The 23,953-nt window shown below is 47.4% G+C and overlaps 21 non-coding genes across 21 annotated transcripts; all 21 read left to right on the top strand.

Moving 5' to 3' along the window:
• The first annotated feature begins 892 nt into the window (after positions 1 to 892).
• Positions 893 to 965, top strand: trnar-ucu (transfer RNA arginine (anticodon UCU)). Its single transcript has one exon. It is a non-coding gene; the product is annotated as a tRNA-Arg (tRNA).
• Positions 966 to 2,214: 1,249 nt separating this feature from the next.
• On the top strand, positions 2,215 to 2,287 carry trnar-ccu (transfer RNA arginine (anticodon CCU)). The gene has a single exon. It is a non-coding gene; the product is annotated as a tRNA-Arg (tRNA).
• A 902-nt stretch (positions 2,288 to 3,189) lies between these two features.
• Positions 3,190 to 3,262, top strand: trnar-ucu (transfer RNA arginine (anticodon UCU)). The gene has a single exon. It is a non-coding gene; the product is annotated as a tRNA-Arg (tRNA).
• Positions 3,263 to 4,511: 1,249 nt separating this feature from the next.
• Positions 4,512 to 4,584, top strand: trnar-ccu (transfer RNA arginine (anticodon CCU)). Its single transcript has one exon. It is a non-coding gene; the product is annotated as a tRNA-Arg (tRNA).
• Positions 4,585 to 5,486: 902 nt separating this feature from the next.
• On the top strand, positions 5,487 to 5,559 carry trnar-ucu (transfer RNA arginine (anticodon UCU)). Its single transcript has one exon. It is a non-coding gene; the product is annotated as a tRNA-Arg (tRNA).
• A 1,249-nt stretch (positions 5,560 to 6,808) lies between these two features.
• trnar-ccu (transfer RNA arginine (anticodon CCU)) lies at positions 6,809 to 6,881 on the top strand. The gene has a single exon. It is a non-coding gene; the product is annotated as a tRNA-Arg (tRNA).
• A 902-nt stretch (positions 6,882 to 7,783) lies between these two features.
• Positions 7,784 to 7,856, top strand: trnar-ucu (transfer RNA arginine (anticodon UCU)). Its single transcript has one exon. It is a non-coding gene; the product is annotated as a tRNA-Arg (tRNA).
• Positions 7,857 to 9,105: 1,249 nt separating this feature from the next.
• Positions 9,106 to 9,178, top strand: trnar-ccu (transfer RNA arginine (anticodon CCU)). Its single transcript has one exon. It is a non-coding gene; the product is annotated as a tRNA-Arg (tRNA).
• Positions 9,179 to 10,080: 902 nt separating this feature from the next.
• trnar-ucu (transfer RNA arginine (anticodon UCU)) lies at positions 10,081 to 10,153 on the top strand. Its single transcript has one exon. It is a non-coding gene; the product is annotated as a tRNA-Arg (tRNA).
• Positions 10,154 to 11,401: 1,248 nt separating this feature from the next.
• trnar-ccu (transfer RNA arginine (anticodon CCU)) lies at positions 11,402 to 11,474 on the top strand. The gene has a single exon. It is a non-coding gene; the product is annotated as a tRNA-Arg (tRNA).
• A 902-nt stretch (positions 11,475 to 12,376) lies between these two features.
• On the top strand, positions 12,377 to 12,449 carry trnar-ucu (transfer RNA arginine (anticodon UCU)). Its single transcript has one exon. It is a non-coding gene; the product is annotated as a tRNA-Arg (tRNA).
• A 1,249-nt stretch (positions 12,450 to 13,698) lies between these two features.
• Positions 13,699 to 13,771, top strand: trnar-ccu (transfer RNA arginine (anticodon CCU)). The gene has a single exon. It is a non-coding gene; the product is annotated as a tRNA-Arg (tRNA).
• A 902-nt stretch (positions 13,772 to 14,673) lies between these two features.
• Positions 14,674 to 14,746, top strand: trnar-ucu (transfer RNA arginine (anticodon UCU)). The gene has a single exon. It is a non-coding gene; the product is annotated as a tRNA-Arg (tRNA).
• A 1,249-nt stretch (positions 14,747 to 15,995) lies between these two features.
• On the top strand, positions 15,996 to 16,068 carry trnar-ccu (transfer RNA arginine (anticodon CCU)). Its single transcript has one exon. It is a non-coding gene; the product is annotated as a tRNA-Arg (tRNA).
• Positions 16,069 to 16,970: 902 nt separating this feature from the next.
• trnar-ucu (transfer RNA arginine (anticodon UCU)) lies at positions 16,971 to 17,043 on the top strand. Its single transcript has one exon. It is a non-coding gene; the product is annotated as a tRNA-Arg (tRNA).
• A 1,248-nt stretch (positions 17,044 to 18,291) lies between these two features.
• On the top strand, positions 18,292 to 18,364 carry trnar-ccu (transfer RNA arginine (anticodon CCU)). Its single transcript has one exon. It is a non-coding gene; the product is annotated as a tRNA-Arg (tRNA).
• Positions 18,365 to 19,266: 902 nt separating this feature from the next.
• trnar-ucu (transfer RNA arginine (anticodon UCU)) lies at positions 19,267 to 19,339 on the top strand. The gene has a single exon. It is a non-coding gene; the product is annotated as a tRNA-Arg (tRNA).
• Positions 19,340 to 20,588: 1,249 nt separating this feature from the next.
• trnar-ccu (transfer RNA arginine (anticodon CCU)) lies at positions 20,589 to 20,661 on the top strand. The gene has a single exon. It is a non-coding gene; the product is annotated as a tRNA-Arg (tRNA).
• A 902-nt stretch (positions 20,662 to 21,563) lies between these two features.
• Positions 21,564 to 21,636, top strand: trnar-ucu (transfer RNA arginine (anticodon UCU)). The gene has a single exon. It is a non-coding gene; the product is annotated as a tRNA-Arg (tRNA).
• Positions 21,637 to 22,885: 1,249 nt separating this feature from the next.
• On the top strand, positions 22,886 to 22,958 carry trnar-ccu (transfer RNA arginine (anticodon CCU)). Its single transcript has one exon. It is a non-coding gene; the product is annotated as a tRNA-Arg (tRNA).
• Positions 22,959 to 23,860: 902 nt separating this feature from the next.
• trnar-ucu (transfer RNA arginine (anticodon UCU)) lies at positions 23,861 to 23,933 on the top strand. The gene has a single exon. It is a non-coding gene; the product is annotated as a tRNA-Arg (tRNA).
• The last annotated feature ends 20 nt before the right edge of the window (positions 23,934 to 23,953 follow it).

Raw genomic sequence — 23,953 nt, 5'->3', positions numbered from 1 at the left:
AAAGATTGACAATACGGCAGTTGATGGTCACAGGGTGGGCAGGGTCGGGGGATGGGTCGTGCACACAGTATCTCCTGAAACAGCTCCGCCTTGCTGCCTCTCGCTCCTCCTTTCAGACACTCCATAAAATCTGATGCCATGGCTCAGTGCGTGACAATTTTGTGTGTGAGTCAGAAGGTTGTGGGTTCAAATCCCATGACAGATAGAAATCTAGTTGATACTTCAGTACAGGTGGAGCTGCTGTATTTTGGCTTGAATTCATGGCAGAAAGTGTCATGGACTGTGAGACAAGTTTCCTGCAATCCCAAAATGACAATACAATCATCCACAATAAGCCCATGGATAGACACAATTGGGTAGGGCAGAGTAACCGACAGGTATACTGAAGGTATTTCCGTAACAATGTGGAGAATTGTTCTGTGGCCGAAAGTTAAGTTGGAGGCCACCCTCAGATCCAGAAATGGACTTTAACCCAGGAGAGGGAATTTCTAGCCAGGACCCACACAGCAGCAAAATAAACCAGAAGGACAGTCATAGACTCAGCAGGTAACAGTAGCAATGGAGAACGGACTGTAAACTACACAAAATTCCTTTCAAAGAGCAACTGAATAGAAGATCAGAGTCACAGCAGCTGACTGAGTCTTACAGTGCAGTCCAGTGGAGTAGCATAGTATGAATGGCAGAGAAATCCAGGAATGGTGAAGTCAAATTTGAGCAAAGTTCCAGGGCTCACCCATGAAAACAAAGATCAATCGGGGTCGGGGGATAGGCACTGGGCACGGTATCTCCATAAACATCTCCGCCTCGCGACCTTTCTCTCCTCCTTGAAGATACTTCCTTGAAACCTACTTCACTGGCCAATTGCCCTCAGGTGGGTCACTTCATGTATTCAGCCCCAGTGGCCTAATGGATAAGGCACTGGCCTTCTAAGCCAGGGATTGTGGGTTCGAGCCCCACCTGGGGTGATGTCTTTTTAAAGATTGACAATACGGCAGTTGCAGTTGGGCAAGTGATGTCAGGTTCAGCAAGGCAGGGAGGCTTCATTCGGACCAAGATGTCATCAACTTCAAATTTGTGCAAAGTTCCAGTGCTCACTGATGGTCACAGGGAAGGCATGGTCGGGGGATGGGTAATGGACACAGTATCTCCCGAAACAGCTCCGCCTTGCTACCTCTCGCTCCTCCTTTAAGACACTCCCTAAAAACTTGCTTTTTTCACCGCGAAATGGCCATAGCACAATAGGTAGCACTCTTGCTTGTGAGTCAGGTGGATCTTGGTTCAAATCCCACCACAGGCACTTAAACAAAATCTAATTGATACTTCAGTGCAAAGGGACTGTTGCAGGTGCTGTATTTTGGCTTGATGGACTGTGAGACAAAGACTGACATGTCAATGCAATCATCCACAATAAGCCCATGGGTAGATACAAGTGGGTAGGGCAGAGTAACCGACAGGCATACTGAAGGTATTTCCGTGAAAATGTGGAGAATTGTTCTGTGGCCGAAAGTTAAGTTGGAGGCCACCCGAGGATCAGAAATGGACTTTAGCCCAGGAGAGGGAATTTCTGGCCAGGACCCACACAGCAGCAAAATAAACCAGTAGGACAGTCATAGACTCAGCAGGTAACAGTAGCAATGGGGAATGGACTGTAAACAACACAAATTCCTTTCAAAGAGCAACTGAATAGAAGATCAGAGTCACAGCAGCTGACTGAGTCTTACAGTGCAGTCCAGTGGAGTAGCATAGTATAAATGGCACAGAAATCCAGGAATAGGGAAGTCAAATCTGAGCAAAGTTCCAGGGATCACCCATGAAGCCAAAGAGCAATCGGGGTCGGGGGATAGGCACTGGGCACGGTATCTCCATAAACATCTCCGCCTCGCTACCTTTCTCTCCTCCTTGAAGATGCTCCCTCGAAACCTACTTCAGTGATCAAGGTTTAGGACACCTGTCCTGGTACCTCATGTGGCTCGGTGTTAGATTTTATTTGATAATGATCCTGTGAAGCATCATGGAAGGTTTTATTATGTTACAGGCGCTATATAAATGCAAGCTGTTGTTGTAGATGGCTCTGCCATGGTGCGTTCTGTGGCAGATATGATGGGAGAAAATAGCTTCCATCTGTGCTCAACTTTCTCACACTCTGAAAATGTGAGGCAGATATCACATTTCAGAGTGGTCAATTACCCTCAGGTGGGTCACTACATGAGTTCAGCCCCAGTGGCCTAATGGATAAGGCACTGGCCTCCTAAGCCAGGGATTGTGGGTTCGAGTCCCACCTGGGGTGATGTCTTTTTAAAGATTGACAATACGGCAGTTGATGGTCACAGGGTGGGCAGGGTCGGGGGATGGGTCGTGCACACAGTATCTCCTGAAACAGCTCCGCCTTGCTACCTCTCGCTCCTCCTTTCAGACACTCCATAAAATCTGATGCCATGGCTCAGTGCGTGACAATTTTGTGTGTGAGTCAGAAGGTTGTGGGTTCAAATCCCATGACAGATAGAAATCTAGTTGATACTTCAGTACAGGTGGAGCTGCTGTATTTTGGCTTGAATTCATGGCAGAAAGTGTCATGGACTGTGAGACAAGTTTCCTGCAATCCCAAAATGACAATACAATCATCCACAATAAGCCCATGGATAGACACAATTGGGTAGGGCAGAGTAACCGACAGGTATACTGAAGGTATTTCCGTAACAATGTGGAGAATTGTTCTGTGGCCGAAAGTTAAGTTGGAGGCCACCCTCAGATCCAGAAATGGACTTTAACCCAGGAGAGGGAATTTCTAGCCAGGACCCACACAGCAGCAAAATAAACCAGAAGGACAGTCATAGACTCAGCAGGTAACAGTAGCAATGGAGAACGGACTGTAAACTACACAAAATTCCTTTCAAAGAGCAACTGAATAGAAGATCAGAGTCACAGCAGCTGACTGAGTCTTACAGTGCAGTCCAGTGGAGTAGCATAGTATGAATGGCAGAGAAATCCAGGAATGGTGAAGTCAAATTTGAGCAAAGTTCCAGGGCTCACCCATGAAAACAAAGATCAATCGGGGTCGGGGGATAGGCACTGGGCACGGTATCTCCATAAACATCTCCGCCTCGCGACCTTTCTCTCCTCCTTGAAGATACTTCCTTGAAACCTACTTCACTGGCCAATTGCCCTCAGGTGGGTCACTTCATGTATTCAGCCCCAGTGGCCTAATGGATAAGGCACTGGCCTTCTAAGCCAGGGATTGTGGGTTCGAGCCCCACCTGGGGTGATGTCTTTTTAAAGATTGACAATACGGCAGTTGCAGTTGGGCAAGTGATGTCAGGTTCAGCAAGGCAGGGAGGCTTCATTCGGACCAAGATGTCATCAACTTCAAATTTGTGCAAAGTTCCAGTGCTCACTGATGGTCACAGGGAAGGCATGGTCGGGGGATGGGTAATGGACACAGTATCTCCCGAAACAGCTCCGCCTTGCTACCTCTCGCTCCTCCTTTAAGACACTCCCTAAAAACTTGCTTTTTTCACCGCGAAATGGCCATAGCACAATAGGTAGCACTCTTGCTTGTGAGTCAGGTGGATCTTGGTTCAAATCCCACCACAGGCACTTAAACAAAATCTAATTGATACTTCAGTGCAAAGGGACTGTTGCAGGTGCTGTATTTTGGCTTGATGGACTGTGAGACAAAGACTGACATGTCAATGCAATCATCCACAATAAGCCCATGGGTAGATACAAGTGGGTAGGGCAGAGTAACCGACAGGCATACTGAAGGTATTTCCGTGAAAATGTGGAGAATTGTTCTGTGGCCGAAAGTTAAGTTGGAGGCCACCCGAGGATCAGAAATGGACTTTAGCCCAGGAGAGGGAATTTCTGGCCAGGACCCACACAGCAGCAAAATAAACCAGTAGGACAGTCATAGACTCAGCAGGTAACAGTAGCAATGGGGAATGGACTGTAAACAACACAAATTCCTTTCAAAGAGCAACTGAATAGAAGATCAGAGTCACAGCAGCTGACTGAGTCTTACAGTGCAGTCCAGTGGAGTAGCATAGTATAAATGGCACAGAAATCCAGGAATAGGGAAGTCAAATTTGAGCAAAGTTCCAGGGATCACCCATGAAGCCAAAGAGCAATCGGGGTCGGGGGATAGGCACTGGGCACGGTATCTCCATAAACATCTCCGCCTCGCTACCTTTCTCTCCTCCTTGAAGATGCTCCCTCGAAACCTACTTCAGTGATCAAGGTTTAGGACACCTGTCCTGGTACCTCATGTGGCTCGGTGTAAGATTTTATTTGATAATGATCCTGTGAAGCATCATGGAAGGTTTTATTATGTTACAGGCACTATATAAATGCAAGCTGTTGTTGTAGAAGGCTCTGCCATGGTGCGTGCAGTGGCAGATATGATGGGAGAAAATAGCTTCCATCTGTGCTCAACTTTCTCACACTCTGAAAATGTGAGGCAGATATCACATTTCAGAGTGGTCAATTACCCTCAGGTGGGTCACTTCATGAGTTCAGCCCCAGTGGCCTAATGGATAAGGCACTAGCCTCCTAAGCCAGGGATTGTGGGTTCGAGTCCCACCTGGGGTGATGTCTTTTTAAAGATTGACAATACGGCAGTTGATGGTCACAGGGTGGGCAGGGTCGGGGGATGGGTCGTGCACACAGTATCTCCTGAAACAGCTCCGCCTTGCTACCTCTCGCTCCTCCTTTCAGACACTCCATAAAATCTGATGCCATGGCTCAGTGCGTGACAATTTTGTGTGTGAGTCAGAAGGTTGTGGGTTCAAATCCCATGACAGATAGAAATCTAGTTGATACTTCAGTACAGGTGGAGCTGCTGTATTTTGGCTTGAATTCATGGCAGAAAGTGTCATGGACTGTGAGACAAGTTTCCTGCAATCCCAAAATGACAATACAATCATCCACAATAAGCCCATGGATAGACACAATTGGGTAGGGCAGAGTAACCGACAGGTATACTGAAGGTATTTCCGTAACAATGTGGAGAATTGTTCTGTGGCCGAAAGTTAAGTTGGAGGCCACCCTCAGATCCAGAAATGGACTTTAACCCAGGAGAGGGAATTTCTAGCCAGGACCCACACAGCAGCAAAATAAACCAGAAGGACAGTCATAGACTCAGCAGGTAACAGTAGCAATGGAGAACGGACTGTAAACTACACAAAATTCCTTTCAAAGAGCAACTGAATAGAAGATCAGAGTCACAGCAGCTGACTGAGTCTTACAGTGCAGTCCAGTGGAGTAGCATAGTATGAATGGCAGAGAAATCCAGGAATGGTGAAGTCAAATTTGAGCAAAGTTCCAGGGCTCACCCATGAAAACAAAGAGCAATCGGGGTCGGGGGATAGGCACTGGGCACGGTATCTCCATAAACATCTCCGCCTCGCGACCTTTCTCTCCTCCTTGAAGATACTTCCTTGAAACCTACTTCACTGGCCAATTGCCCTCAGGTGGGTCACTTCATGTATTCAGCCCCAGTGGCCTAATGGATAAGGCACTGGCCTTCTAAGCCAGGGATTGTGGGTTCGAGCCCCACCTGGGGTGATGTCTTTTTAAAGATTGACAATACGGCAGTTGCAGTTGGGCAAGTGATGTCAGGTTCAGCAAGGCAGGGAGGCTTCATTCGGACCAAGATGTCATCAACTTCAAATTTGTGCAAAGTTCCAGTGCTCACTGATGGTCACAGGGAAGGCATGGTCGGGGGATGGGTAATGGACACAGTATCTCCCGAAACAGCTCCGCCTTGCTACCTCTCGCTCCTCCTTTAAGACACTCCCTAAAAACTTGCTTTTTTCACCGCGAAATGGCCATAGCACAATAGGTAGCACTCTTGCTTGTGAGTCAGGTGGATCTGGGTTCAAATCCCACCACAGGCACTTAAACAAAATCTAATTGATACTTCAGTGCAAAGGGACTGTTGCAGGTGCTGTATTTTGGCTTGATGGACTGTGAGACAAAGACTGACATGTCAATGCAATCATCCACAATAAGCCCATGGGTAGATACAAGTGGGTAGGGCAGAGTAACCGACAGGCATACTGAAGGTATTTCCGTGAAAATGTGGAGAATTGTTCTGTGGCCGAAAGTTAAGTTGGAGGCCACCCGAGGATCAGAAATGGACTTTAGCCCAGGAGAGGGAATTTCTGGCCAGGACCCACACAGCAGCAAAATAAACCAGTAGGACAGTCATAGACTCAGCAGGTAACAGTAGCAATGGGGAATGGACTGTAAACAACACAAATTCCTTTCAAAGAGCAACTGAATAGAAGATCAGAGTCACAGCAGCTGACTGAGTCTTACAGTGCAGTCCAGTGGAGTAGCATAGTATAAATGGCACAGAAATCCAGGAATAGGGAAGTCAAATTTGAGCAAAGTTCCAAGGATCACCCATGAAGCCAAAGAGCAATCGGGGTCGGGGGATAGGCACTGGGCACGGTATCTCCATAAACATCACCGCCTCGCTACCTTTCTCTCCTCCTTGAAGATGCTCCCTCGAAACCTACTTCAGTGATCAAGGTTTAGGACACCTGTCCTGGTACCTCATGTGGCTCGGTGTAAGATTTTATTTGATAATGATCCTGTGAAGCATCATGGAAGGTTTTATTATGTTACAGGCGCTATATAAATGCAAGCTGTTGTTGTAGATGGCTCTGCCATGGTGCGTGCAGTGGCAGATATGATGGGAGAAAATAGCTTCCATCTGTGCTCAACTTTCTCACACTCTGAAAATGTGAGGCAGATATCACATTTCAGAGTGGTCAATTACCCTCAGGTGGGTCACTTCATGAGTTCAGCCCCAGTGGCCTAATGGATAAGGCACTGGCCTCCTAAGCCAGGGATTGTGGGTTCGAGTCCCACCTGGGGTGATGTCTTCTTAAAGATTGACAATACGGCAGTTGATGGTCACAGGGTGGGCAGGGTCGGGGGATGGGTCGTGCACACAGTATCTCCTGAAACAGCTCCGCCTTGCTACCTCTCGCTCCTCCTTTCAGACACTCCATAAAATCTGATGCCATGGCTCAGTGCGTGACAATTTTGTGTGTGAGTCAGAAGGTTGTGGGTTCAAATCCCATGACAGATAGAAATCTAGTTGATACTTCAGTACAGGTGGAGCTGCTGTATTTTGGCTTGAATTCATGGCAGAAAGTGTCATGGACTGTGAGACAAGTTTCCTGCAATCCCAAAATGACAATACAATCATCCACAATAAGCCCATGGATAGACACAATTGGGTAGGGCAGAGTAACCGACAGGTATACTGAAGGTATTTCCGTAACAATGTGGAGAATTGTTCTGTGGCCGAAAGTTAAGTTGGAGGCCACCCTCAGATCCAGAAATGGACTTTAACCCAGGAGAGGGAATTTCTAGCCAGGACCCACACAGCAGCAAAATAAACCAGAAGGACAGTCATAGACTCAGCAGGTAACAGTAGCAATGGAGAACGGACTGTAAACTACACAAAATTCCTTTCAAAGAGCAACTGAATAGAAGATCAGAGTCACAGCAGCTGACTGAGTCTTACAGTGCAGTCCAGTGGAGTAGCATAGTATGAATGGCAGAGAAATCCAGGAATGGTGAAGTCAAATTTGAGCAAAGTTCCAGGGCTCACCCATGAAAACAAAGAGCAATCGGGGTCGGGGGATAGGCACTGGGCACGGTATCTCCATAAACATCTCCGCCTCGCGACCTTTCTCTCCTCCTTGAAGATACTTCCTTGAAACCTACTTCACTGGCCAATTGCCCTCAGGTGGGTCACTTCATGTATTCAGCCCCAGTGGCCTAATGGATAAGGCACTGGCCTTCTAAGCCAGGGATTGTGGGTTCGAGCCCCACCTGGGGTGATGTCTTTTTAAAGATTGACAATACGGCAGTTGCAGTTGGGCAAGTGATGTCAGGTTCAGCAAGGCAGGGAGGCTTCATTCGGACCAAGATGTCATCAACTTCAAATTTGTGCAAAGTTCCAGTGCTCACTGATGGTCACAGGGAAGGCATGGTCGGGGGATGGGTAATGGACACAGTATCTCCCGAAACAGCTCCGCCTTGCTACCTCTCGCTCCTCCTTTAAGACACTCCCTAAAAACTTGCTTTTTTCACCGCGAAATGGCCATAGCACAATAGGTAGCACTCTTGCTTGTGAGTCAGGTGGATCTGGGTTCAAATCCCACCACAGGCACTTAAACAAAATCTAATTGATACTTCAGTGCAAAGGGACTGTTGCAGGTGCTGTATTTTGGCTTGATGGACTGTGAGACAAAGACTGACATGTCAATGCAATCATCCACAATAAGCCCATGGGTAGATACAAGTGGGTAGGGCAGAGTAACCGACAGGCATACTGAAGGTATTTCCGTGAAAATGTGGAGAATTGTTCTGTGGCCGAAAGTTAAGTTGGAGGCCACCCGAGGATCAGAAATGGACTTTAGCCCAGGAGAGGGAATTTCTGGCCAGGACCCACACAGCAGCAAAATAAACCAGCAGGACAGTCATAGACTCAGCAGGTAACAGTAGCAATGGGGAATGGACTGTAAACAACACAAATTCCTTTCAAAGAGCAACTGAATAGAAGATCAGAGTCACAGCAGCTGACTGAGTCTTACAGTGCAGTCCAGTGGAGTAGCATAGTATAAATGGCACAGAAATCCAGGAATAGGGAAGTCAAATTTGAGCAAAGTTCCAGGGATCACCCATGAAGCCAAAGAGCAATCGGGGTCGGGGGATAGGCACTGGGCACGGTATCTCCATAAACATCTCCGCCTCGCTACCTTTCTCTCCTCCTTGAAGATGCTCCCTCGAAACCTACTTCAGTGATCAAGGTTTAGGACACCTGTCCTGGTACCTCATGTGGCTCGGTGTAAGATTTTATTTGATAATGATCCTGTGAAGCATCATGGAAGGTTTTATTATGTTACAGGCGCTATATAAATGCAAGCTGTTGTTGTAGATGGCTCTGCCATGGTGCGTTCTGTGGCAGATATGATGGGAGAAAATAGCTTCCATCTGTGCTCAACTTTCTCACACTCTGAAAATGTGAGGCAGATATCACATTTCAGAGTGGTCAATTACCCTCAGGTGGGTCACTTCCTGAGTTCAGCCCCAGTGGCCTAATGGATAAGGCACTGGCCTCCTAAGCCAGGGATTGTGGGTTCGAGTCCCACCTGGGGTGATGTCTTTTTAAAGATTGACAATACGGCAGTTGATGGTCACAGGGTGGGCAGGGTCGGGGGATGGGTCGTGCACACAGTATCTCCTGAAACAGCTCCGCCTTGCTACCTCTCGCTCCTCCTTTCAGACACTCCATAAAATCTGATGCCATGGCTCAGTGCGTGACAATTTTGTGTGTGAGTCAGAAGGTTGTGGGTTCAAATCCCATGACAGATAGAAATCTAGTTGATACTTCAGTACAGTTGGAGCTGCTGTATTTTGGCTTGAATTCATGGCAGAAAGTGTCATGGACTGTGAGACAAGTTTCCTGCAATCCCAAAATGACAATACAATCATCCACAATAAGCCCATGGATAGACACAATTGGGTAGGGCAGAGTAACCGACAGGTATACTGAAGGTATTTCCGTAACAATGTGGAGAATTGTTCTGTGGCCGAAAGTTAAGTTGGAGGCCACCCTCAGATCCAGAAATGGACTTTAACCCAGGAGAGGGAATTTCTAGCCAGGACCCACACAGCAGCAAAATAAACCAGAAGGACAGTCATAGACTCAGCAGGTAACAGTAGCAATGGAGAACGGACTGTAAACTACACAAAATTCCTTTCAAAGAGCAACTGAATAGAAGATCAGAGTCACAGCAGCTGACTGAGTCTTACAGTGCAGTCCAGTGGAGTAGCATAGTATGAATGGCAGAGAAATCCAGGAATGGTGAAGTCAAATTTGAGCAAAGTTCCAGGGCTCACCCATGAAAACAAAGAGCAATCGGGGTCGGGGGATAGGCACTGGGCACGGTATCTCCATAAACATCTCCGCCTCGCGACCTTTCTCTCCTCCTTGAAGATACTTCCTTGAAACCTACTTCACTGGCCAATTGCCCTCAGGTGGGTCATTTCATGTATTCAGCCCCAGTGGCCTAATGGATAAGGCACTGGCCTTCTAAGCCAGGGATTGTGGGTTCGAGCCCCACCTGGGGTGATGTCTTTTTAAAGATTGACAATACGGCAGTTGCAGTTGGGCAAGTGATGTCAGGTTCAGCAAGGCAGGGAGGCTTCATTCGGACCAAGATGTCATCAACTTCAAATTTGTGCAAAGTTCCAGTGCTCACTGATGGTCACAGGGAAGGCATGGTCGGGGGATGGGTAATGGACACAGTATCTCCCGAAACAGCTCCGCCTTGCTACCTCTCGCTCCTCTTTAAGACACTCCCTAAAAACTTGCTTTTTTCACCGCGAAATGGCCATAGCACAATAGGTAGCACTCTTGCTTGTGAGTCAGGTGGATCTTGGTTCAAATCCCACCACAGGCACTTAAACAAAATCTAATTGATACTTCAGTGCAAAGGGACTGTTGCAGGTGCTGTATTTTGGCTTGATGGACTGTGAGACAAAGACTGACATGTCAATGCAATCATCCACAATAAGCCCATGGGTAGATACAAGTGGGTAGGGCAGAGTAACCGACAGGCATACTGAAGGTATTTCCGTGAAAATGTGGAGAATTGTTCTGTGGCCGAAAGTTAAGTTGGAGGCCACCCGAGGATCAGAAATGGACTTTAGCCCAGGAGAGGGAATTTCTGGCCAGGACCCACACAGCAGCAAAATAAACCAGCAGGACAGTCATAGACTCAGCAGGTAACAGTAGCAATGGGGAATGGACTGTAAACAACACAAATTCCTTTCAAAGAGCAACTGAATAGAAGATCAGAGTCACAGCAGCTGACTGAGTCTTACAGTGCAGTCCAGTGGAGTAGCATAGTATAAATGGCACAGAAATCCAGGAATAGGGAAGTCAAATTTGAGCAAAGTTCCAGGGATCACCCATGAAGCCAAAGAGCAATCGGGGTCGGGGGATAGGCACTGGGCACGGTATCTCCATAAACATCTCCGCCTCGCTACCTTTCTCTCCTCCTTGAAGATGCTCCCTCGAAACCTACTTCAGTGATCAAGGTTTAGGACACCTGTCCTGGTACCTCATGTGGCTCGGTGTAAGATTTTATTTGATAATGATCCTGTGAAGCATCATGGAAGGTTTTATTATGTTACAGGCGCTATATAAATGCAAGCTGTTGTTGTAGATGGCTCTGCCATGGTGCGTGCAGTGGCAGATATGAAGGGAGAAAATAGCTTCCATCTGTGCTCAACTTTCTCACACTCTGAAAATGTGAGGCAGATATCACATTTCAGAGTGGTCAATTACCCTCAGGTGGGTCACTTCATGAGTTCAGCCCCAGTGGCCTAATGGATAAGGCACTGGCCTCCTAAGCCAGGGATTGTGGGTTCGAGTCCCACCTGGGGTGATGTCTTTTTAAAGATTGACAATACGGCAGTTGATGGTCACAGGGTGGGCAGGGTCGGGGGATGGGTCGTGCACACAGTATCTCCTGAAACAGCTCCGCCTTGCTGCCTCTCGCTCCTCCTTTCAGACACTCCATAAAATCTGATGCCATGGCTCAGTGCGTGACAATTTTGTGTGTGAGTCAGAAGGTTGTGGGTTCAAATCCCATGACAGATAGAAATCTAGTTGATACTTCAGTACAGGTGGAGCTGCTGTATTTTGGCTTGAATTCATGGCAGAAAGTGTCATGGACTGTGAGACAAGTTTCCTGCAATCCCAAAATGACAATACAATCATCCACAATAAGCCCATGGATAGACACAATTGGGTAGGGCAGAGTAACCGACAGGTATACTGAAGGTATTTCCGTAACAATGTGGAGAATTGTTCTGTGGCCGAAAGTTAAGTTGGAGGCCACCCTCAGATCCAGAAATGGACTTTAACCCAGGAGAGGGAATTTCTAGCCAGGACCCACACAGCAGCAAAATAAACCAGAAGGACAGTCATAGACTCAGCAGGTAACAGTAGCAATGGAGAACGGACTGTAAACTACACAAAATTCCTTTCAAAGAGCAACTGAATAGAAGATCAGAGTCACAGCAGCTGACTGAGTCTTACAGTGCAGTCCAGTGGAGTAGCATAGTATGAATGGCAGAGAAATCCAGGAATGGTGAAGTCAAATTTGAGCAAAGTTCCAGGGCTCACCCATGAAAACAAAGATCAATCGGGGTCGGGGGATAGGCACTGGGCACGGTATCTCCATAAACATCTCCGCCTCGCGACCTTTCTCTCCTCCTTGAAGATACTTCCTTGAAACCTACTTCACTGGCCAATTGCCCTCAGGTGGGTCACTTCATGTATTCAGCCCCAGTGGCCTAATGGATAAGGCACTGGCCTTCTAAGCCAGGGATTGTGGGTTCGAGCCCCACCTGGGGTGATGTCTTTTTAAAGATTGACAATACGGCAGTTGCAGTTGGGCAAGTGATGTCAGGTTCAGCAAGGCAGGGAGGCTTCATTCGGACCAAGATGTCATCAACTTCAAATTTGTGCAAAGTTCCAGTGCTCACTGATGGTCACAGGGAAGGCATGGTCGGGGGATGGGTAATGGACACAGTATCTCCCGAAACAGCTCCGCCTTGCTACCTCTCGCTCCTCCTTTAAGACACTCCCTAAAAACTTGCTTTTTTCACCGCGAAATGGCCATAGCACAATAGGTAGCACTCTTGCTTGTGAGTCAGGTGGATCTTGGTTCAAATCCCACCACAGGCACTTAAACAAAATCTAATTGATACTTCAGTGCAAAGGGACTGTTGCAGGTGCTGTATTTTGGCTTGATGGACTGTGAGACAAAGACTGACATGTCAATGCAATCATCCACAATAAGCCCATGGGTAGATACAAGTGGGTAGGGCAGAGTAACCGACAGGCATACTGAAGGTATTTCCGTGAAAATGTGGAGAATTGTTCTGTGGCCGAAAGTTAAGTTGGAGGCCACCCGAGGATCAGAAATGGACTTTAGCCCAGGAGAGGGAATTTCTGGCCAGGACCCACACAGCAGCAAAATAAACCAGTAGGACAGTCATAGACTCAGCAGGTAACAGTAGCAATGGGGAATGGACTGTAAACAACACAAATTCCTTTCAAAGAGCAACTGAATAGAAGATCAGAGTCACAGCAGCTGACTGAGTCTTACAGTGCAGTCCAGTGGAGTAGCATAGTATAAATGGCACAGAAATCCAGGAATAGGGAAGTCAAATTTGAGCAAAGTTCCAAGGATCACCCATGAAGCCAAAGAGCAATCGGGGTCGGGGGATAGGCACTGGGCACGGTATCTCCATAAACATCACCGCCTCGCTACCTTTCTCTCCTCCTTGAAGATGCTCCCTCGAAACCTACTTCAGTGATCAAGGTTTAGGACACCTGTCCTGGTACCTCATGTGGCTCGGTGTAAGATTTTATTTGATAATGATCCTGTGAAGCATCATGGAAGGTTTTATTATGTTACAGGCGCTATATAAATGCAAGCTGTTGTTGTAGATGGCTCTGCCATGGTGCGTGCAGTGGCAGATATGATGGGAGAAAATAGCTTCCATCTGTGCTCAACTTTCTCACACTCTGAAAATGTGAGGCAGATATCACATTTCAGAGTGGTCAATTACCCTCAGGTGGGTCACTTCATGAGTTCAGCCCCAGTGGCCTAATGGATAAGGCACTGGCCTCCTAAGCCAGGGATTGTGGGTTCGAGTCCCACCTGGGGTGATGTCTTCTTAAAGATTGACAATACGGCAGTTGATGGTCACAGGGTGGGCAGGGTCGGGGGATGGGTCGTGCACACAGTATCTCCTGAAACAGCTCCGCCTTGCTACCTCTCGCTCCTCCTTTCAGACACTCCATAAAATCTGATGCCATGGCTCAGTGCGTGACAATTTTGTGTGTGAGTCAGAAGGTTGTGGGTTCAAATCCCATGACAGATAGAAATCTAGTTGATACTTCAGTACAGGTGGAGCTGCTGTATTTTGGCTTGAATTCATGGCAGAAAGTGTCATGGACTGTGAGACAAGTTTCCTGCAATCCCAAAATGACAATACAATCATCCACAATAAGCCCATGGATAGACACAATTGGGTAGGGCAGAGTAACCGACAGGTATACTGAAGGTATTTCCGTAACAATGTGGAGAATTGTTCTGTGGCCGAAAGTTAAGTTGGAGGCCACCCTCAGATCCAGAAATGGACTTTAACCCAGGAGAGGGAATTTCTAGCCAGGACCCACACAGCAGCAAAATAAACCAGAAGGACAGTCATAGACTCAGCAGGTAACAGTAGCAATGGAGAACGGACTGTAAACTACACAAAATTCCTTTCAAAGAGCAACTGAATAGAAGATCAGAGTCACAGCAGCTGACTGAGTCTTACAGTGCAGTCCAGTGGAGTAGCATAGTATGAATGGCAGAGAAATCCAGGAATGGTGAAGTCAAATTTGAGCAAAGTTCCAGGGCTCACCCATGAAAACAAAGATCAATCGGGGTCGGGGGATAGGCACTGGGCACGGTATCTCCATAAACATCTCCGCCTCGCGACCTTTCTCTCCTCCTTGAAGATACTTCCTTGAAACCTACTTCACTGGCCAATTGCCCTCAGGTGGGTCACTTCATGTATTCAGCCCCAGTGGCCTAATGGATAAGGCACTGGCCTTCTAAGCCAGGGATTGTGGGTTCGAGCCCCACCTGGGGTGATGTCTTTTTAAAGATTGACAATACGGCAGTTGCAGTTGGGCAAGTGATGTCAGGTTCAGCAAGGCAGGGAGGCTTCATTCGGACCAAGATGTCATCAACTTCAAATTTGTGCAAAGTTCCAGTGCTCACTGATGGTCACAGGGAAGGCATGGTCGGGGGATGGGTAATGGACACAGTATCTCCCGAAACAGCTCCGCCTTGCTACCTCTCGCTCCTCCTTTAAGACACTCCCTAAAAACTTGCTTTTTTCACCGCGAAATGGCCATAGCACAATAGGTAGCACTCTTGCTTGTGAGTCAGGTGGATCTGGGTTCAAATCCCACCACAGGCACTTAAACAAAATCTAATTGATACTTCAGTGCAAAGGGACTGTTGCAGGTGCTGTATTTTGGCTTGATGGACTGTGAGACAAAGACTGACATGTCAATGCAATCATCCACAATAAGCCCATGGGTAGATACAAGTGGGTAGGGCAGAGTAACCGACAGGCATACTGAAGGTATTTCCGTGAAAATGTGGAGAATTGTTCTGTGGCCGAAAGTTAAGTTGGAGGCCACCCGAGGATCAGAAATGGACTTTAGCCCAGGAGAGGGAATTTCTGGCCAGGACCCACACAGCAGCAAAATAAACCAGCAGGACAGTCATAGACTCAGCAGGTAACAGTAGCAATGGGGAATGGACTGTAAACAACACAAATTCCTTTCAAAGAGCAACTGAATAGAAGATCAGAGTCACAGCAGCTGACTGAGTCTTACAGTGCAGTCCAGTGGAGTAGCATAGTATAAATGGCACAGAAATCCAGGAATAGGGAAGTCAAATTTGAGCAAAGTTCCAGGGATCACCCATGAAGCCAAAGAGCAATCGGGGTCGGGGGATAGGCACTGGGCACGGTATCTCCATAAACATCTCCGCCTCGCTACCTTTCTCTCCTCCTTGAAGATGCTCCCTCGAAACCTACTTCAGTGATCAAGGTTTAGGACACCTGTCCTGGTACCTCATGTGGCTCGGTGTAAGATTTTATTTGATAATGATCCTGTGAAGCATCATGGAAGGTTTTATTATGTTACAGGCGCTATATAAATGCAAGCTGTTGTTGTAGATGGCTCTGCCATGGTGCGTTCTGTGGCAGATATGATGGGAGAAAATAGCTTCCATCTGTGCTCAACTTTCTCACACTCTGAAAATGTGAGGCAGATATCACATTTCAGAGTGGTCAATTACCCTCAGGTGGGTCACTTCCTGAGTTCAGCCCCAGTGGCCTAATGGATAAGGCACTGGCCTCCTAAGCCAGGGATTGTGGGTTCGAGTCCCACCTGGGGTGATGTCTTTTTAAAGATTGACAATACGGCAGTTGATGGTCACAGGGTGGGCAGGGTCGGGGGATGGGTCGTGCACACAGTATCTCCTGAAACAGCTCCGCCTTGCTACCTCTCGCTCCTCCTTTCAGACACTCCATAAAATCTGATGCCATGGCTCAGTGCGTGACAATTTTGTGTGTGAGTCAGAAGGTTGTGGGTTCAAATCCCATGACAGATAGAAATCTAGTTGATACTTCAGTACAGTTGGAGCTGCTGTATTTTGGCTTGAATTCATGGCAGAAAGTGTCATGGACTGTGAGACAAGTTTCCTGCAATCCCAAAATGACAATACAATCATCCACAATAAGCCCATGGATAGACACAATTGGGTAGGGCAGAGTAACCGACAGGTATACTGAAGGTATTTCCGTAACAATGTGGAGAATTGTTCTGTGGCCGAAAGTTAAGTTGGAGGCCACCCTCAGATCCAGAAATGGACTTTAACCCAGGAGAGGGAATTTCTAGCCAGGACCCACACAGCAGCAAAATAAACCAGAAGGACAGTCATAGACTCAGCAGGTAACAGTAGCAATGGAGAACGGACTGTAAACTACACAAAATTCCTTTCAAAGAGCAACTGAATAGAAGATCAGAGTCACAGCAGCTGACTGAGTCTTACAGTGCAGTCCAGTGGAGTAGCATAGTATGAATGGCAGAGAAATCCAGGAATGGTGAAGTCAAATTTGAGCAAAGTTCCAGGGCTCACCCATGAAAACAAAGAGCAATCGGGGTCGGGGGATAGGCACTGGGCACGGTATCTCCATAAACATCTCCGCCTCGCGACCTTTCTCTCCTCCTTGAAGATACTTCCTTGAAACCTACTTCACTGGCCAATTGCCCTCAGGTGGGTCATTTCATGTATTCAGCCCCAGTGGCCTAATGGATAAGGCACTGGCCTTCTAAGCCAGGGATTGTGGGTTCGAGCCCCACCTGGGGTGATGTCTTTTTAAAGATTGACAATACGGCAGTTGCAGTTGGGCAAGTGATGTCAGGTTCAGCAAGGCAGGGAGGCTTCATTCGGACCAAGATGTCATCAACTTCAAATTTGTGCAAAGTTCCAGTGCTCACTGATGGTCACAGGGAAGGCATGGTCGGGGGATGGGTAATGGACACAGTATCTCCCGAAACAGCTCCGCCTTGCTACCTCTCGCTCCTCTTTAAGACACTCCCTAAAAACTTGCTTTTTTCACCGCGAAATGGCCATAGCACAATAGGTAGCACTCTTGCTTGTGAGTCAGGTGGATCTTGGTTCAAATCCCACCACAGGCACTTAAACAAAATCTAATTGATACTTCAGTGCAAAGGGACTGTTGCAGGTGCTGTATTTTGGCTTGATGGACTGTGAGACAAAGACTGACATGTCAATGCAATCATCCACAATAAGCCCATGGGTAGATACAAGTGGGTAGGGCAGAGTAACCGACAGGCATACTGAAGGTATTTCCGTGAAAATGTGGAGAATTGTTCTGTGGCCGAAAGTTAAGTTGGAGGCCACCCGAGGATCAGAAATGGACTTTAGCCCAGGAGAGGGAATTTCTGGCCAGGACCCACACAGCAGCAAAATAAACCAGCAGGACAGTCATAGACTCAGCAGGTAACAGTAGCAATGGGGAATGGACTGTAAACAACACAAATTCCTTTCAAAGAGCAACTGAATAGAAGATCAGAGTCACAGCAGCTGACTGAGTCTTACAGTGCAGTCCAGTGGAGTAGCATAGTATAAATGGCACAGAAATCCAGGAATAGGGAAGTCAAATTTGAGCAAAGTTCCAGGGATCACCCATGAAGCCAAAGAGCAATCGGGGTCGGGGGATAGGCACTGGGCACGGTATCTCCATAAACATCTCCGCCTCGCTACCTTTCTCTCCTCCTTGAAGATGCTCCCTCGAAACCTACTTCAGTGATCAAGGTTTAGGACACCTGTCCTGGTACCTCATGTGGCTCGGTGTAAGATTTTATTTGATAATGATCCTGTGAAGCATCATGGAAGGTTTTATTATGTTACAGGCGCTATATAAATGCAAGCTGTTGTTGTAGATGGCTCTGCCATGGTGCGTGCAGTGGCAGATATGAAGGGAGAAAATAGCTTCCATCTGTGCTCAACTTTCTCACACTCTGAAAATGTGAGGCAGATATCACATTTCAGAGTGGTCAATTACCCTCAGGTGGGTCACTTCATGAGTTCAGCCCCAGTGGCCTAATGGATAAGGCACTGGCCTCCTAAGCCAGGGATTGTGGGTTCGAGTCCCACCTGGGGTGATGTCTTTTTAAAGATTGACAATACGGCAGTTGATGGTCACAGGGTGGGCAGGGTCGGGGGATGGGTCGTGCACACAGTATCTCCTGAAACAGCTCCGCCTTGCTGCCTCTCGCTCCTCCTTTCAGACACTCCATAAAATCTGATGCCATGGCTCAGTGCGTGACAATTTTGTGTGTGAGTCAGAAGGTTGTGGGTTCAAATCCCATGACAGATAGAAATCTAGTTGATACTTCAGTACAGGTGGAGCTGCTGTATTTTGGCTTGAATTCATGGCAGAAAGTGTCATGGACTGTGAGACAAGTTTCCTGCAATCCCAAAATGACAATACAATCATCCACAATAAGCCCATGGATAGACACAATTGGGTAGGGCAGAGTAACCGACAGGTATACTGAAGGTATTTCCGTAACAATGTGGAGAATTGTTCTGTGGCCGAAAGTTAAGTTGGAGGCCACCCTCAGATCCAGAAATGGACTTTAACCCAGGAGAGGGAATTTCTAGCCAGGACCCACACAGCAGCAAAATAAACCAGAAGGACAGTCATAGACTCAGCAGGTAACAGTAGCAATGGAGAACGGACTGTAAACTACACAAAATTCCTTTCAAAGAGCAACTGAATAGAAGATCAGAGTCACAGCAGCTGACTGAGTCTTACAGTGCAGTCCAGTGGAGTAGCATAGTATGAATGGCAGAGAAATCCAGGAATGGTGAAGTCAAATTTGAGCAAAGTTCCAGGGCTCACCCATGAAAACAAAGATCAATCGGGGTCGGGGGATAGGCACTGGGCACGGTATCTCCATAAACATCTCCGCCTCGCGACCTTTCTCTCCTCCTTGAAGATACTTCCTTGAAACCTACTTCACTGGCCAATTGCCCTCAGGTGGGTCACTTCATGTATTCAGCCCCAGTGGCCTAATGGATAAGGCACTGGCCTTCTAAGCCAGGGATTGTGGGTTCGAGCCCCACCTGGGGTGATGTCTTTTTAAAGATTGACAATACGGCAGTTGCAGTTGGGCAAGTGATGTCAGGTTCAGCAAGGCAGGGAGGCTTCATTCGGACCAAGATGTCATCAACTTCAAATTTGTGCAAAGTTCCAGTGCTCACTGATGGTCACAGGGAAGGCATGGTCGGGGGATGGGTAATGGACACAGTATCTCCCGAAACAGCTCCGCCTTGCTACCTCTCGCTCCTCCTTTAAGACACTCCCTAAAAACTTGCTTTTTTCACCGCGAAATGGCCATAGCACAATAGGTAGCACTCTTGCTTGTGAGTCAGGTGGATCTGGGTTCAAATCCCACCACAGGCACTTAAACAAAATCTAATTGATACTTCAGTGCAAAGGGACTGTTGCAGGTGCTGTATTTTGGCTTGATGGACTGTGAGACAAAGACTGACATGTCAATGCAATCATCCACAATAAGCCCATGGGTAGATACAAGTGGGTAGGGCAGAGTAACCGACAGGCATACTGAAGGTATTTCCGTGAAAATGTGGAGAATTGTTCTGTGGCCGAAAGTTAAGTTGGAGGCCACCCGAGGATCAGAAATGGACTTTAGCCCAGGAGAGGGAATTTCTGGCCAGGACCCACACAGCAGCAAAATAAACCAGTAGGACAGTCATAGACTCAGCAGGTAACAGTAGCAATGGGGAATGGACTGTAAACAACACAAATTCCTTTCAAAGAGCAACTGAATAGAAGATCAGAGTCACAGCAGCTGACTGAGTCTTACAGTGCAGTCCAGTGGAGTAGCATAGTATAAATGGCACAGAAATCCAGGAATAGGGAAGTCAAATTTGAGCAAAGTTCCAGGGATCACCCATGAAGCCAAAGAGCAATCGGGGTCGGGGGATAGGCACTGGGCACGGTATCTCCATAAACATCTCCGCCTCGCTACCTTTCTCTCCTCCTTGAAGATGCTCCCTCGAAACCTACTTCAGTGATCAAGGTTTAGGACACCTGTCCTGGTACCTCATGTGGCTCGGTGTAAGATTTTATTTGATAATGATCCTGTGAAGCATCATGGAAGGTTTTATTATGTTACAGGCGCTATATAAATGCAAGCTGTTGTTGTAGATGGCTCTGCCATGGTGCGTTCTGTGGCAGATATGATGGGAGAAAATAGCTTCCATCTGTGCTCAACTTTCTCACACTCTGAAAATGTGAGGCAGATATCACATTTCAGAGTGGTCAATTACCCTCAGGTGGGTCCCTTCCTGAGTTCAGCCCCAGTGGCCTAATGGATAAGGCACTGGCCTCCTAAGCCAGGGATTGTGGGTTCGAGTCCCACCTGGGGTGATGTCTTCTTAAAGATTGACAATACGGCAGTTGATGGTCACAGGGTGGGCAGGGTCGGGGGATGGGTCGTGCACACAGTATCTCCTGAAACAGCTCCGCCTTGCTACCTCTCGCTCCTCCTTTCAGACACTCCATAAAATCTGATGCCATGGCTCAGTGCGTGACAATTTTGTGTGTGAGTCAGAAGGTTGTGGGTTCAAATCCCATGACAGATAGAAATCTAGTTGATACTTCAGTACAGGTGGAGCTGCTGTATTTTGGCTTGAATTCATGGCAGAAAGTGTCATGGACTGTGAGACAAGTTTCCTGCAATCCCAAAATGACAATACAATCATCCACAATAAGCCCATGGATAGACACAATTGGGTAGGGCAGAGTAACCGACAGGTATACTGAAGGTATTTCCGTAACAATGTGGAGAATTGTTCTGTGGCCGAAAGTTAAGTTGGAGGCCACCCTCAGATCCAGAAATGGACTTTAACCCAGGAGAGGGAATTTCTAGCCAGGACCCACACAGCAGCAAAATAAACCAGAAGGACAGTCATAGACTCAGCAGGTAACAGTAGCAATGGAGAACGGACTGTAAACTACACAAAATTCCTTTCAAAGAGCAACTGAATAGAAGATCAGAGTCACAGCAGCTGACTGAGTCTTACAGTGCAGTCCAGTGGAGTAGCATAGTATGAATGGCAGAGAAATCCAGGAATGGTGAAGTCAAATTTGAGCAAAGTTCCAGGGCTCACCCATGAAAACAAAGATCAATCGGGGTCGGGGGATAGGCACTGGGCACGGTATCTCCATAAACATCTCCGCCTCGCGACCTTTCTCTCCTCCTTGAAGATACTTCCTTGAAACCTACTTCACTGGCCAATTGCCCTCAGGTGGGTCACTTCATGTATTCAGCCCCAGTGGCCTAATGGATAAGGCACTGGCCTTCTAAGCCAGGGATTGTGGGTTCGAGCCCCACCTGGGGTGATGTCTTTTTAAAGATTGACAATACGGCAGTTGCAGTTGGGCAAGTGATGTCAGGTTCAGCAAGGCAGGGAGGCTTCATTCGGACCAAGATGTCATCAACTTCAAATTTGTGCAAAGTTCCAGTGCTCACTGATGGTCACAGGGAAGGCATGGTCGGGGGATGGGTAATGGACACAGTATCTCCCGAAACAGCTCCGCCTTGCTACCTCTCGCTCCTCCTTTAAGACACTCCCTAAAAACTTGCTTTTTTCACCGCGAAATGGCCATAGCACAATAGGTAGCACTCTTGCTTGTGAGTCAGGTGGATCTTGGTTCAAATCCCACCACAGGCACTTAAACAAAATCTAATTGATACTTCAGTGCAAAGGGACTGTTGCAGGTGCTGTATTTTGGCTTGATGGACTGTGAGACAAAGACTGACATGTCAATGCAATCATCCACAATAAGCCCATGGGTAGATACAAGTGGGTAGGGCAGAGTAACCGACAGGCATACTGAAGGTATTTCCGTGAAAATGTGGAGAATTGTTCTGTGGCCGAAAGTTAAGTTGGAGGCCACCCGAGGATCAGAAATGGACTTTAGCCCAGGAGAGGGAATTTCTGGCCAGGACCCACACAGCAGCAAAATAAACCAGTAGGACAGTCATAGACTCAGCAGGTAACAGTAGCAATGGGGAATGGACTGTAAACAACACAAATTCCTTTCAAAGAGCAACTGAATAGAAGATCAGAGTCACAGCAGCTGACTGAGTCTTACAGTGCAGTCCAGTGGAGTAGCATAGTATAAATGGCACAGAAATCCAGGAATAGGGAAGTCAAATTTGAGCAAAGTTCCAGGGATCACCCATGAAGCCAAAGAGCAATCGGGGTCGGGGGATAGGCACTGGGCACGGTATCTCCATAAACATCTCCGCCTCGCTACCTTTCTCTCCTCCTTGAAGATGCTCCCTCGAAACCTACTTCAGTGATCAAGGTTTAGGACACCTGTCCTGGTACCTCATGTGGCTCGGTGTTAGATTTTATTTGATAATGATCCTGTGAAGCATCATGGAAGGTTTTATTATGTTACAGGCGCTATATAAATGCAAGCTGTTGTTGTAGATGGCTCTGCCATGGTGCGTTCTGTGGCAGATATGATGGGAGAAAATAGCTTCCATCTGTGCTCAACTTTCTCACACTCTGAAAATGTGAGGCAGATATCACATTTCAGAGTGGTCAATTACCCTCAGGTGGGTCACTACATGAGTTCAGCCCCAGTGGCCTAATGGATAAGGCACTGGCCTCCTAAGCCAGGGATTGTGGGTTCGAGTCCCACCTGGGGTGATGTCTTTTTAAAGATTGACAATACGGCAGTTGATGGTCACAGGGTGGGCAGGGTCGGGGGATGGGTCGTGCACACAGTATCTCCTGAAACAGCTCCGCCTTGCTGCCTCTCGCTCCTCCTTTCAGACACTCCATAAAATCTGATGCCATGGCTCAGTGCGTGACAATTTTGTGTGTGAGTCAGAAGGTTGTGGGTTCAAATCCCATGACAGATAGAAATCTAGTTGATACTTCAGTACAGGTGGAGCTGCTGTATTTTGGCTTGAATTCATGGCAGAAAGTGTCATGGACTGTGAGACAAGTTTCCTGCAATCCCAAAATGACAATACAATCATCCACAATAAGCCCATGGATAGACACAATTGGGTAGGGCAGAGTAACCGACAGGTATACTGAAGGTATTTCCGTAACAATGTGGAGAATTGTTCTGTGGCCGAAAGTTAAGTTGGAGGCCACCCTCAGATCCAGAAATGGACTTTAACCCAGGAGAGGGAATTTCTAGCCAGGACCCACACAGCAGCAAAATAAACCAGAAGGACAGTCATAGACTCAGCAGGTAACAGTAGCAATGGAGAACGGACTGTAAACTACACAAAATTCCTTTCAAAGAGCAACTGAATAGAAGATCAGAGTCACAGCAGCTGACTGAGTCTTACAGTGCAGTCCAGTGGAGTAGCATAGTATGAATGGCAGAGAAATCCAGGAATGGTGAAGTCAAATTTGAGCAAAGTTCCAGGGCTCACCCATGAAAACAAAGATCAATCGGGGTCGGGGGATAGGCACTGGGCACGGTATCTCCATAAACATCTCCGCCTCGCGACCTTTCTCTCCTCCTTGAAGATACTTCCTTGAAACCTACTTCACTGGCCAATTGCCCTCAGGTGGGTCACTTCATGTATTCAGCCCCAGTGGCCTAATGGATAAGGCACTGGCCTTCTAAGCCAGGGATTGTGGGTTCGAGCCCCACCTGGGGTGATGTCTTTTTAAAGATTGAC

Source organism: Pristiophorus japonicus, chromosome 19, assembly GCF_044704955.1.
Source record: "Pristiophorus japonicus isolate sPriJap1 chromosome 19, sPriJap1.hap1, whole genome shotgun sequence".
NCBI lineage: Eukaryota > Metazoa > Chordata > Chondrichthyes > Pristiophoridae > Pristiophorus > Pristiophorus japonicus.
The sequence above is the reverse complement of the archived record's forward strand: the minus strand, read 5'-3'. Positions and strand labels throughout refer to the sequence as shown.